Genomic DNA, 12,625 nt, shown 5'->3' with positions numbered 1-12,625 from the left:
AGCCAGTTAGGTTAGAATCAATGTTCAGAAATTAGCCCGATTTTCAAATACAAGACTGAAGAGAAGTATAGAAAGGTAAAGAGGAAAGAAAAAAACATTTTATAGGATGGAGAGAAATGCATAGTAATCATAACTATGAATGTGTGTGGAATGGACTTTCCATATAACTGAAGTGGATGGCAAAGTGGATTAAAAACCAGAATCCTACAATATGTTGTTTGCACGAAACATATCTGAAGCAAGACATACACAGAGAACAGAGGAAAGGTAAAAGTTTGGAGCATAATATGTTTTGCTTCAGCTAAAGTGAAAAAAAAGCAGGGGTAGCAATTCTGATTTCAGACAAAGCAAAAGCAAAGTTAGATTGAAGTAAAAGAGATAAGGAAGAGATAAGGAAGCAAACTACATCTTACTGAAAGTTACCATACACAATGAAGTATTATCAACACTAAACATATATACACCAAGTGGTATAGTATCCAAATTCTGATTCTGAGAGAAGTTAAGTGAGTTACATGAGTAAATAAATAGCAGAATTATTCTAGTGGGAGACCTCAACCTTTCCCTCTCAGAACCAGATAATGCTAAGCATAAAATAAACAAGTAGTTAAGACGAATAGACACCTACACAAAAACTGATCATATCGTAGGGCACAAAATCCTCACAATCAAATGCAGAAAGGCAGAAATATTAAATGCATCCTTTCAGATCATGATAAGATAAAAATTGCATGTAATAAAGCAATCTGGAAATCTGTTTTAGCAGAAGTAGCACATTTTTTCTTTAGCCACCACTTCCTAAAATGCAGTATTTTTCCAAGATGTCTTGAAGTACTTTCATTTCAGAGGATATGTGAACTCTGTTATGCAAAAGTTCTTTAGGTTCAATTAATAAACAATACTTTACTACATACTTACAATGTCCTCTATAGAACCTCATTTTGGTGGTAAGTGTACAATAATTTATGTCACAAAAATAAAGAACTCTGCAATAGAAAAATTATATGTCTTCCTCTATCCAAATCTCCACAAGAAAAAAATGGTTCTGATTTCCAAGTCCATACCTCAATTGTTCTGATGCTAGCATTCTCTCTGAGCTTTCTCCATGCCTGGATCTCTCTCCTTCCTCACCTCCAACTCCTGGCTTCCCTCTGGTCTCTACTCAACTCACACTTTCAGCAAGTTTACCTCGGAGCCTTCCCGATGAGATTCTCCCCAATTCATCCAATATATGTCTTGTTTGTACAGTTGTTTGTTGCTTGAGAGTAAGGACTATTTTCTGTCCTTTGCATCCACAGTGTTTTAACACAGTGCCAGACACATAGTAGACACTTAATAACAACTGCTGTCTTGACTGACTTCAGAAACGTTAAAAATAAATGGTACATACAAGATATGGCTATGACATAACAAATTATATAGAGCAATTCTAGGCCAAAATGAGAGGCCAGTGTTAGAAGAAATTGTGAGGAAACTACTTTCACCAGTGCAGATGTACAACTTCGAGAGTTGCCTGAATCAACTAAAGTTGAGTGACTTGCCTAGAGTTATAACCACTGAGAACAATACCTGGGACCCAAGTTTTCCTAACTCTGAGGTCAGTTTTCTATACAGTAACCTCCACTCCTTCTATTGTACAATAACACACTTCTGAAAAGACTTGGTTTAGTAACTCATTTTTTTCTTTTACGTCTCAGAAAAGTTCATAATTCTATAAACATTAAAATTTTACTTCATACGAAAGATTATTTTTTAGAAAATTTAAACTTTTTCAGTTTTCTCCATTACATATAAAACAATTTGAACATGTTTTTTGAAACGTTTAAAACTTTAAAACTCCTTTCACCTCCTCATGCAGGAAGCAAACAATTTATATTGACAATACAAGTACAGTGATGCAAAGTGTTTCCTTATTAGACATGTTGCAATAGAAAACTGACCCAGAAATAATTCAAAGAAAAATAAACTTAAAAAAAATGTATGCTTTGATGTGCATTCAGACTCCATCAATTCCTTCTCTGGAGGTCGACGACATCTTTCATCATGAGTCCTTCAGAATAATCTTGAATCATTTATTGCTAAGAATATTCAAGTCATTTACAAAGATCACCACACAATAACATTGTTAATAATGTACACTGTTCTCCTGGTTCTATACACTCCATTCTATATTCATTTAACCAAGATTTCTCAGGTTTTTCTGAAAGCAATGTAATCATAATTTTTTAAAGCATGATACCATTCTGTCACAGTTACATACCAAAACTTGTTCAGCCATTCTACAAATGATGGGCGTCCCCTTGATTTCCAATTCTCTGCCACCACAAGAAGAGCTGCTATAAATATTTTATGTACTCTAGCTCTTTTCCTCTTATGTCTTTGGGATACAGGCCTAATAGCGGTACTGCTGAGTCAAAGGGTATTCATAGTTTTATAGCCCTTTGGCCATGGTTCCAAATTGCTCTTCAGAATGGTTGGATCAGTTCACAATTCTACCAGCAGTGCGTTAACGCCCCAGCTTTCCCACATCCTCACAGTAATTTATCATTTTCCTTTTCTGTTTTGCTAAATAGGTGTTAGGTGTGTACCACAAACTTGCTTTAATGTGCATTTTTTAAACCAATAGCGAGTTAGAGCATATATATACATACATGCATATATATATATAATATGTATATATATATGTATAGAGAGAGAGAGAGAGAGAGAGAGAGAGAGAGAGAGAGAGAGAGAGAGAGAAACAGAGAGTAGAAGCTGTGTTAAATCAGAAGAGATGATATCCACAAAAAATAAAATGAAATAAAAATTAAGGGGTGAGGGAAGATAATACTGGGAGGAGAAATGGAGAAATGGAATGGGGCAGGCTGTAACTCATAAAAGATAAGAAAAGTCTTGTTCAATGGAGGAGAACAGGGAGAAGGGGAGAGGTGGAAAGTGAAGCTTACTCTCTTCATATATGGCTTAAGGAGCGAATAAGATGCTCAGTATATTTGGTATGAAAATCTATCTTACACTACAGGAAAGTAGGGGAGTAGATGACAAGTGGGGTGAGGGGAATGGTAGAAGGGAGAGCAAATGGGAGAAGGGAGTAACTAGAAATAAACACTTTTGGGAAGGTACAAAGCCAAATGAGAGAATAATAAAATAAGGGGTTATAGAGTAGGGTAGAGGGTAATATAGTTAATATTACACAGCATGATTATTATGGAAGTTTTTTGCAAAATGACATATATTTAGTCTGTATTGAATTGCTTACCTTCTCAGTGGGGATGGGTAGGGAGGGAGGGAGGGAGAGAAGTTGGAATTCAAAGTATTAGAAATGAATGCTGAGAATTATTATTGCATATAATCGAGAAATAAGAAACACAGGTGATAGGGTATAGAAATTTATCTTGCCCTACAAGAAAAGAGAGAAGATGTGGATAAGGGAAGGGTGGGCGGTGATAGAAGAGCGGGTACATTGAAGGAAGGGGTTATCAGAATGCAAGGTATTAGGGAGTTGGGGGAGGGGAGAGATGGGGAGAAAAATTGGACATGTTACAAAGTGATGTAAAAGCAATTAGTATTAAAACAGTTAACTGAATTAATACTGAGACCAAACCAGAGACATCTTTAGTTTGCAGAAAAGAATTTTAGTCTAAATGTCCTAGAGGCAGGTAACTTCAGGTAAAATTTGGCATTGATGGAAAAGTTAAGGTTTTAATGGTAAATTTGATTTTATGATTGTTATTTAATCGGGAACTAGCACATGTATAGAAATGCATGTAAGACACTTAAGACTTGCCTAGAAAGATGTTCCTTAGCCAATGTGAAATTACAGTCGTATCTGAAACCTGGTTATTGGAACTTGCTATTTTAAGATTCCATGGGATTATTAACTGACTGTTCTGCTGAGTCTGACTCCAGGTACGGATAGCAAGAAAGGTAGTCTGAGCCTCCAATCCATGATGCCAGTAAGCCTGTGAGGTGCCGGTATGAACTGCAAAAGGTGATCTCATGGGAAGAGTGGGAGAGCAGCTATTCATCCTGGCCTGAGGTAAGATTCTCCTGACTCAGTTTCCTCACTGACACCTGGGGGACTTGAAGCCTGACTGAATGCAAGTTGACAATCTACTCCTGCATGGAATTTACATGAAGTTGGAGAGATATTGTTTCCCTGCAATGTCCCTACTGTTAGTGGCAATTTCTTGTAGTCAAAAGGTTTGTAGGAATAATACCAGATCTATTAAATTACATACTGTTGTTAGGGGAACATCCGAGGTTAAGTCTAAAATTAAGCTATTAGGTTTCAGATTTTAGACCATCAACAATAAGTTAGAGTCCTTTAATTCTTAGCAATACCATGGAGACAATAAGGTTAAGGGTTTGTGAAGTTAGCATACATAATTACTATTTGTGTCTCAGTTAGTTAACGTTAAAAAAAAAATTCGTTTGTGGTCTAGACTGTAAATATTTTAAAAGAAGTATCACCTGATCAAGAGTTGGAATTGTTTTCTGTAATATGAACTGTGTTAAAAAATGAAAAACTAAACGAAATTAAAAATAGAAAAGGATGAAAGAAAATATTTGTACAATTAAAAAATATATATATATATATTTATATATAAAACACCAAGAAATATTGTTGCCAAATTCCAGAACTATGAAGTGAAGGGGAAAATACTACAGGCAGCCAGAAAGAAACTACTCAAATATAGAGGAGCTACAGGCAGGATCACACAGGATCTTGCAGCTTCGACATTAAAAGAATGAAGGAACTGGATTATGATATTCGTAAGGCAAACAAGCTGGGACTATAACTCAGCAAAGTTCAGCATAACATTTCAGGCAAGGATATGGATATTCTGTGAAATAAGGGATTTCCAGACCTTCCTGATAAAGAGGCCAGAACTCAATAAAAAATTCGATCTTCAAAGACAGGTCTCAAGAGAGGCATAAAAAAGTAAACAAGGGAAAAGAAAAACGTGTTACTCAATTTGAGAAAACTCTTTGCCTCCCTGTAAGGCAAGATACTTGTTAATCTTGAGAATTTTATGTTTGTTATGAAATATAAAAGGGATATACATAACGAGAGGGAGCGAGTATAAAGTAAATGATGTGGTGATAAAAATGTGTTGCAAGCATGCGAGGAGATTGTAACAGCAGAGGTGAAAAGGAGGAAGCAGAAAATGGCAAATTGCTTCACAGGAAGAAGGACAAAATTATATTAAAGTAGAGAGAAAGACAGGAGGGAGATGAACATTGGTGAACAGGTACTATCAACCGATTTGGTTCAAAGCCGGAACAATAAATTTAATTATGTAAATCTGACTACCTCTATAGGCAGTAGGAGGGGAAGGGAGAAGAAAGGGGAGGGGAGGCTGAAAGGGAGAGAAGTAGTAAGGGGAAAGGGGAGTAAAAGGGAGGGGGGCTGAAAGAAGGAAGGGAAGACTGGGGGGAGGTGGTGGTAAAAAATTAAAACTATTGTGGAGGGGAAGGGAGAAGGGAGAACTAAAATCACAAATGGTGGGAAAGAAGATGGAGGGAAAGACATAGATAATAATCGTAATTGTGAATGTGAAAGCGATGAACTCTCCCGTAAAACAGACGGATAGCAAAATGGAATGAAAATCATAATCCAACAACATGTTGTTTACAAGAAACACATTTGAAATGGGCGGATACACACAGGGTAAAGTAAAAGGCTGGAGGAGAATGTATTGTGCTTCAACTGATGTAAGAAAAGCAGGAGTAGCAATCCTAATATTAGACAAAGCAAAAGCAGAAATAGATCTAATCAAAAGAGATAAGAAAGGAACTAAAAGGCACTATACACAAAGAAACAATATCATTGTTAAGCATATGTGCTCTAAGTGGTATAGCATCCAAATTCTTAGAGGAGTAGTTAAGGGAGTTACAGCAAGCAGTATACAGCAAAACTATACTTTTGGGGGACCCCAACCTCCCCCTCTCTGAACTTGACAAATCTAACCTTAAAATAAACAAGAAAGAAGTTAAGGAGGTGAATAAAACTCTGGATAAGGTAGATGTGATAGATCTCCAGAGAAAATTGAATGGGGATAGAAAGGAATGTCCCTTTTTTCTCAGACATACATGGCATATATACAAAAACTGAACATATTCTAGGGCACAAAATCCCCACAATCCAGTGCAATAAGGCAGAGATTGTCAATGAATCCTTGTCAGACCCTAATACAAGAAAGAATATATTTAATAAACCAAAAGTTAGTTGGAAACTGATAATCTAATCCTAAAGAATGAGTGAGTTAAACAACAAATCATAGAAACAATCAATAACTTCATTCCAGAGAATGACAGTAATGAGACAACACATCAAATCTTATGTGATACTGCAAAAGCAGTTCTTAGGGGAAATTTGATATCTTTGAATGCCTACTTGAATAAAATGGAGGAAGAGTAGATCAACGAATTGAGCACGCAGCTGAAAAAGCTTGAAAAAGAACAATTTGAAAATCCCCAAGTAAATATCAAATTGGAAATACTGAAAACCAAAGGAGAGATTAATAAAATTGAAATTAAGAAAACTATTGAATTAATAAATATAACTGAGCATTAGTTTTACGATAAAACCAATAATGTTGATAAACTTTTCGTCAATTTGATCTTAAAAAAGAAAGAAGAAAACCAAGTTACCAATATCACAAATGAGGAGGAAATTAAAACAATAATTAGAAATTATTTTGCCCAATGCTATGCCCATAAATTTGACAATCTAAGTGAGATGGATGATTATTTTTAAAAAAATATAAATTGCCCAGATTAACGGAAGAGGAAGTTGAATACTTAAATAACTCCAACTCAGAAAAAGAAATTGAACAAGCCATGAATGGACACCCTAAGAAAAAATCTCCAGGGCCAGATGGAGTCACAAATGAATTCTATCAAGCATTTAAAGAACAGATAATTTCAATACTATATAGACGATTCTTGAAAATCGGGGAAGAAGAAGTCCTCCCAAATTCTTTTTATAATATAAATATGGCTTTGATACCTAAACCAGGAAGAGTCAAAACTGAGAAAGAAAATTATAGACCAATTAATCTAATGAATATAGATGCAAAAATTTTAAATCAGATTTTAGCAAAAAAAAAAATGCAGAAAGTTATCACAAGAATAACACATTATGATCAGGGAGGATTCATACCAGAAATGCAGGGCTGTTTCAATATCAGGAAAGCTATTAGCCTTAGTGATCATATCAACAACAAAACTAACAGGAATCACATGATTATCTCAATAGATGCAGAAAAAGCTATTGACAGTATAGGACACCAATTCCTACTAAAAATACTGGAGAGCATAGGAATAAATGGAACTTTCCATAAAATAATAAGCAGTATCTATCTAAAACCTTCAGCAAGCATTATATACAATGGAGATGAGCTAGACGCTTCTCCAATAACATCAGGGGTGAAACAAGGATGCCCATTATCATTACTATTATTCAATATGGTACTAGAAATGTTAGCTGTAGCAATAAGAGAAGAAAAAGAAATTGAAGGAATTAGAAGAGACAAAGAAGAAACCAAGATATCACTCTTTGCAGATCAAATGATGATATACTTAGAGAATCCCAGAGATTCAAGTAAAATACGGAAAAAAATAAAAGAAAAAAAAGGTAATTAAAAAAAAAGAAATATTGATCCACACCTCGTTTCTGCCAGTTTTCCAATCACTTTTTGTCAAATAGTGAATTCTTGTCCTAAAAGGTTAGATCTTTGGATTTATCCAACACCATATTATTATGATCATTTAACACTGTGTATTGTGTACCTAATTTATTCCACTGATCTATTTCTTAACCAGTACCAGATCGTTTTGATGATTGCCATGATACAATATATTTTGATTTCTAATATTGCTAGGCTACCTTTCTTCACATTTGTCATTAATCCTTTGGATATTCTTGATCTTTATTCTTCCAGGGGAATTTGATTATTTTTTAAAGTTTATAAAATCATTTTTGGTAGTTTGATTAGTATGGCAGTGAGCAAGTATATTAATTTATGTAGAATTGTCATTTTTATCATATTGCCTTGGCCTATCCAAGAGATACTAATATTTTTCCAATTTTTTTGATCTGACTTTATTTGCGTAAAACCTTTTGCAATTATGTTAGCTCCTAGGTTTGACTTGGCACAGACTCCCAAATTTTTGTACTGTCTATATTTTTAAGAGAATTTTTCTTTCTCTTGCAGCTGGAGTTTGTTGGCAATACATAGAAATGCCAGTAGTTTATGTGGGTTTGTTTCATATCCTGCAGCTTTGCTAAAGTTGTTAATTATTCCAAGTAGGTTTTTAGTTGATTCTCTAGAATTCTCCAAGTATACTATCATATCAGCTGCAAAGAGTGATAGTTTCGTTTCCACATTGCTTATTCTAACTACTTCAATTTCTTTTTCTTTTCTTATTGCAATATCACAGTAGTGATCATGGACATCGTTGCTTGGCTTATTGCCATTACAGATAATTTTTGCTGATGGTTTTAGATAATACTTATTTTAAGGAAAGCTCCATTTATTCCTATACTCTTTAGTATTTTTAATGAGAATAGGTATTATAATTTGTTAAAATCTGCCAGCAACCAGTGGACCAGAGGCGCAGCAGTTATAGAAAAGACAGAGATGACAGCAGAGGGGGCTAGGCGAGCCTGTACTATCTGTACATGACTGGTTTATTGATCTGAGGGTCAAATTCATATACTCTCTTAAGCAAGCAAGCAAAGTTATTCTCATGAGAACATTTTTAGTTTACGTCTTTTACTTCCTTTTCTTAGTTCCTTCTGCGTAAAAACTTCGGGGGTACACAGTCAGGGTCAGGACAATCTCATCTTTCCTTATCAGCAGTAGGATGCTGCGCCAATCCTGAGAACTTCAGTCTTTACGCTGGTACAAGTCTCAACCTGGACAATACCTCACATTCCGGACTCCATCAGTACTGGCCCTCTACAGAAAGCTTCTGTATCTATTGAGATAATTATGATTTTTATTGATTTTGTTATTGATATGGGCAATTATGCTGACAGTTTTCCTAACATTGAACAGATCCTACATTCTTGAAAGAAATCCCACTTAGTTACAGTAGTGATGGATCCTTGTGATACATTGCTGTATTCTCCTTGGTAGCATTTTATTTATTTTTTGCCTCAACATTCATTAGGGAAATAAGATCTATAGTTTTCTTTTTCTGTTCATTCTTCTTTGTTTAGTTATTAGCTGTTTCCATGACACTTTATTGTATATAATTTTCACTGCATTATGATCAAAAACAGATGCATTTAATATTTATGCTTTTCCGCATTTGGCTGCGAGGTTTTTAATGTCTTAAAAATGGTCAAGTTTTGTGATGTTGAAAAAAGATATACTCCTTTACATTCCCAATTCAATTTTCTCTAGACGTCTATCATATCTAAGATTTCTAACATTCTGTTCATCTCCTTAACTTTTGCTTATTTTTTGGTGAGATTTATTTAGTTCTGAGATGGGGAAGTTGAGATTCCCTGCTAATACATTTTTTATTTTCTATTTCCTCCTTAAACTGATTAATTTTTTTTTTTTTAAGAATTTGGATGCTATACCATTTGGTGGTATAGTTTAATATTAATAGTTTAGGATGTTTGCTAGTGATAATCCTTTATTGTCTCTGGTACCTTTACCAAAATGTAATCCCTGCTTATATCTTTTAATTAGGTATAATTTTACTTTTTTTGTGACTGAGATCACCATAGCTATCTCTGCTTTCTTAGCGCAAAGGATTCTACTTTTTTTTTTTTTTTACTGTGTCTCTCTGCTTCCAAAATGTTTCTTTTAACAACACATTTTTCGATTCTGATTTTTACTCCATTCTGCCATCTGCTTATGTTTCTGAGTGAGTTCAAACCATTCACAATTACGATTACTATGCATTTCCCTTAATCCTGTTTTTCCCCATTGAACCTTTTCTTGCTCATTCATTTCTCCCTTCACTCATTCCTTCCTTCCTTCATTCCTTCCTTCCTTTATTTATTTATTCATTTAACCATTCATTCATTTAACCATTCATTCATTTATACATTCATTCATTCACTTATTCTTTCATATATTTCTTCATTCATTCAGCCACTCATCCATTCAACCGTTCACTCATTTATCCATTCATTCATCCATTTATCCATTCATTTATCCAGCTATCCATTCAGTCATCCATTTATTCGTTCATCCACTTATTCATTCATTTATCTATTCATTCGTTCATTTATTCATTAATTCATTCATTCATTTATTCATTCATTCATCTACGTATTCATTCATTCATTTATGTATGTATTTATTCATCACTGTATTTATTCATCTCTGTATTTATTCATCTATGAATTTATTCATCTCTTCATTTATTCATTTATGTATTTATTCAGTTATGAATTTATTCATTTATGTATTTATTCAGTTATGAATTTATTCATTCACTCACTCATTTATTTATTTGTGGTTCCAATATCCCGAGTGTTTCTCCTCCCTATGCCTCAGCTGACAGTTTGCAATACCGCAGCAGAGAAAGTCCCAGCCCTGGTTACCCGTGTACTTCTCAAAATAACCATCAACGCAGTCTCCCCAAGTTCGGACCTGGCCCTCACCACGGACCCTGCTGCCACGAGCCTCCCTGCTCGTACTGAACCTGGACTGGAAACCCTAGGAGCGAACCACCTGACTGACCCACGGTCTTAGTCATCTTCATTTCCAGGCTCGGCTGAGGCTGACTGGATCCTCCCGGACCCTCCTTGACCTCGGGATCGGCAGAAGGACGGTCACACGCTCTGCTGCCTCGCTTCCCTCAGCAGGCCAGGGCTGGCGTGGGCACTGTACCCTCCGCCCCATCTGGGCTCCCTACTCAGTAGTGGCTCGGGTTCCCTCCCCTTGACTGCAAACTAGATCCAAGTCCCGGGGAAAGGGCAGGCCTGGTGCGTGGGGAGAGTCCAGGGAAAGTTCGTAGGACAGGAAGCGGGGTGGACCAAGGCGGGGATAGGGCTGGGGGGGCAAAAAGGGTCATTCCCTTGTCCAGAGACAAGGAGGGGGCAGACCTAGCCTTTCTGACACTGACGGAGACGGACTTGAGTTCCCGGGACCTTCTCCTGTCCTTAGCGGGTCTGGTGGCCACCTGGTCAATTGTCCAACTCGCTGCACTCTAAAGGAGTTCCGAGAAGTTTGCCTCCTTGGGACCGGGAGAGCCTGGGAAGGAGACTTGCAGAGGCCAGGAGGGCCAGGCGGAGCATCCAAGCGTGGTGGTAACCATCGTGACCAGGAGGGCGGGTGCAGGGCTAGTCCTGCTTCCCTTTGTCTGCACTGAGTCTGGAACCTTAAATCCACCAATCCCACCACCTCTGGGGGTCGCTATGGCAACCGCAGGACGCAGGGCAGGGGCGAGAGGAAGGTGGAGTCCAGGTTGGACGGTGGGGGCGTAGTTTCGGCTCCCATTCAGCCCTCTGGAAGGCTGGCTGGCAAGCCTCCTCAACTTGGAGCCCCTGAGTCTGCAGAGAGTAGCTCTACAGGAAGCGCTTGTAGCTTATAGGGGCACGGCCTCACCGGGCCAGTCGCCTGTGCCCAGGCGCCGAGAGGCTTGGGGAACTCACCAGTCCCGAGTGAGGGATTCTCAGCTGACCCTTGTGGAGGTTTTCCCGAGGCCGCTCTCTCCTGCTCCAGAGTCAGACCGAGATACATACTCAATTTGTTGAGGCCTTCCGTGAATGCAAAAGCAGGTCGGGAGTTCATCCCAGTCGTGCTCTCTAAAACCGTGGGTGCTGTCGAGGTGCTCCCACCACCCACTGATGCCATTCAACAGGATAGGAACAGAGGGCAGTGTATCGTCAATGCCACATGAGCTACTGCTGCAAATTTCTTCAAACGTTTGTGTATGTATGCATATATATATATGTATCTATATATATATGTGTGTGTATCTATATATGTCTCTATATATAGATACATATGCATATATATATATATTGTAACGTATGGGTGCAGATATTAAGGATCTAATAGCTTGGTGTAATAAGCAATCTTCACTCGAAACCAAACCAGTACAACATTTATTTCTGCACACAAGGACAATATAAAACCTCATTACAAAAATATAGAAAAACAAAGCTTAACAGAATAACGCAAATATTTACATACAGCACGAGACCTGGGCACTTACTTCTGAGTTGTTCATAGGAGGGGAGTAAGTGGGTGAGGAATCTTGATACTGGATACTCAGTGCCCCTAATATGATAAATCAAAAAGATTCCAGGTGAAACACCCTTCCCCTCTCTGAGCCCCTAGGCAAAATCAGTATTCAAGAATATATACAGTTTTCAAACAAAGACTTGTCACCTGATGGGCTCAGTGAAGAAAAGCTTCAAAACCTCCTTGGCCTAGCACCTATTTGGCTTAATGACAAAAGATGCAATACCTACCTGACTCAGTGCCTAACCGACTCAAATTGACTCAGCACCAACGTGTAACAGCTGGGAACTAGAGAAGAGTTCAAAAGATCAATATTTCTGTGATTGATGGGGCAAAATGCCTGTGTACCTTTAGACCTGGGAACTCAGAAGGGAAGATGTGTAGTCACACAGGCCCATATGTGT

General features: G+C 37.3%; 1 protein-coding gene across 2 annotated transcripts in view; it reads left to right on the top strand.

Annotated features, from left to right (window-relative positions):
• Window positions 1-12,625, top strand: part of LOC140515974 (uncharacterized) — a 55,509-nt gene that overhangs the window by 22,949 nt on the left and 19,935 nt on the right. The window contains exon 1 of one of the 2 annotated variants that reach the window (XM_072626870.1): window positions 11,406-11,752. The exons of the other annotated variant lie outside the window; for it this stretch is intronic. The gene's annotated coding sequence lies outside the window, so the exon portion shown is untranslated. Of the gene's footprint in view, window positions 1-11,405; window positions 11,753-12,625 lie in introns of those variants that run through there. 2 annotated transcript variants of the gene reach the window in all.

Source organism: Notamacropus eugenii, chromosome X (genome assembly GCF_028372415.1).
Source record: "Notamacropus eugenii isolate mMacEug1 chromosome X, mMacEug1.pri_v2, whole genome shotgun sequence".
In the NCBI taxonomy this organism is placed as follows: domain Eukaryota; kingdom Metazoa; phylum Chordata; class Mammalia; order Diprotodontia; family Macropodidae; genus Notamacropus; species Notamacropus eugenii.
Note: the sequence above shows the minus strand (reverse complement) of the source record. Positions and strands in the feature narration are given on the sequence as shown.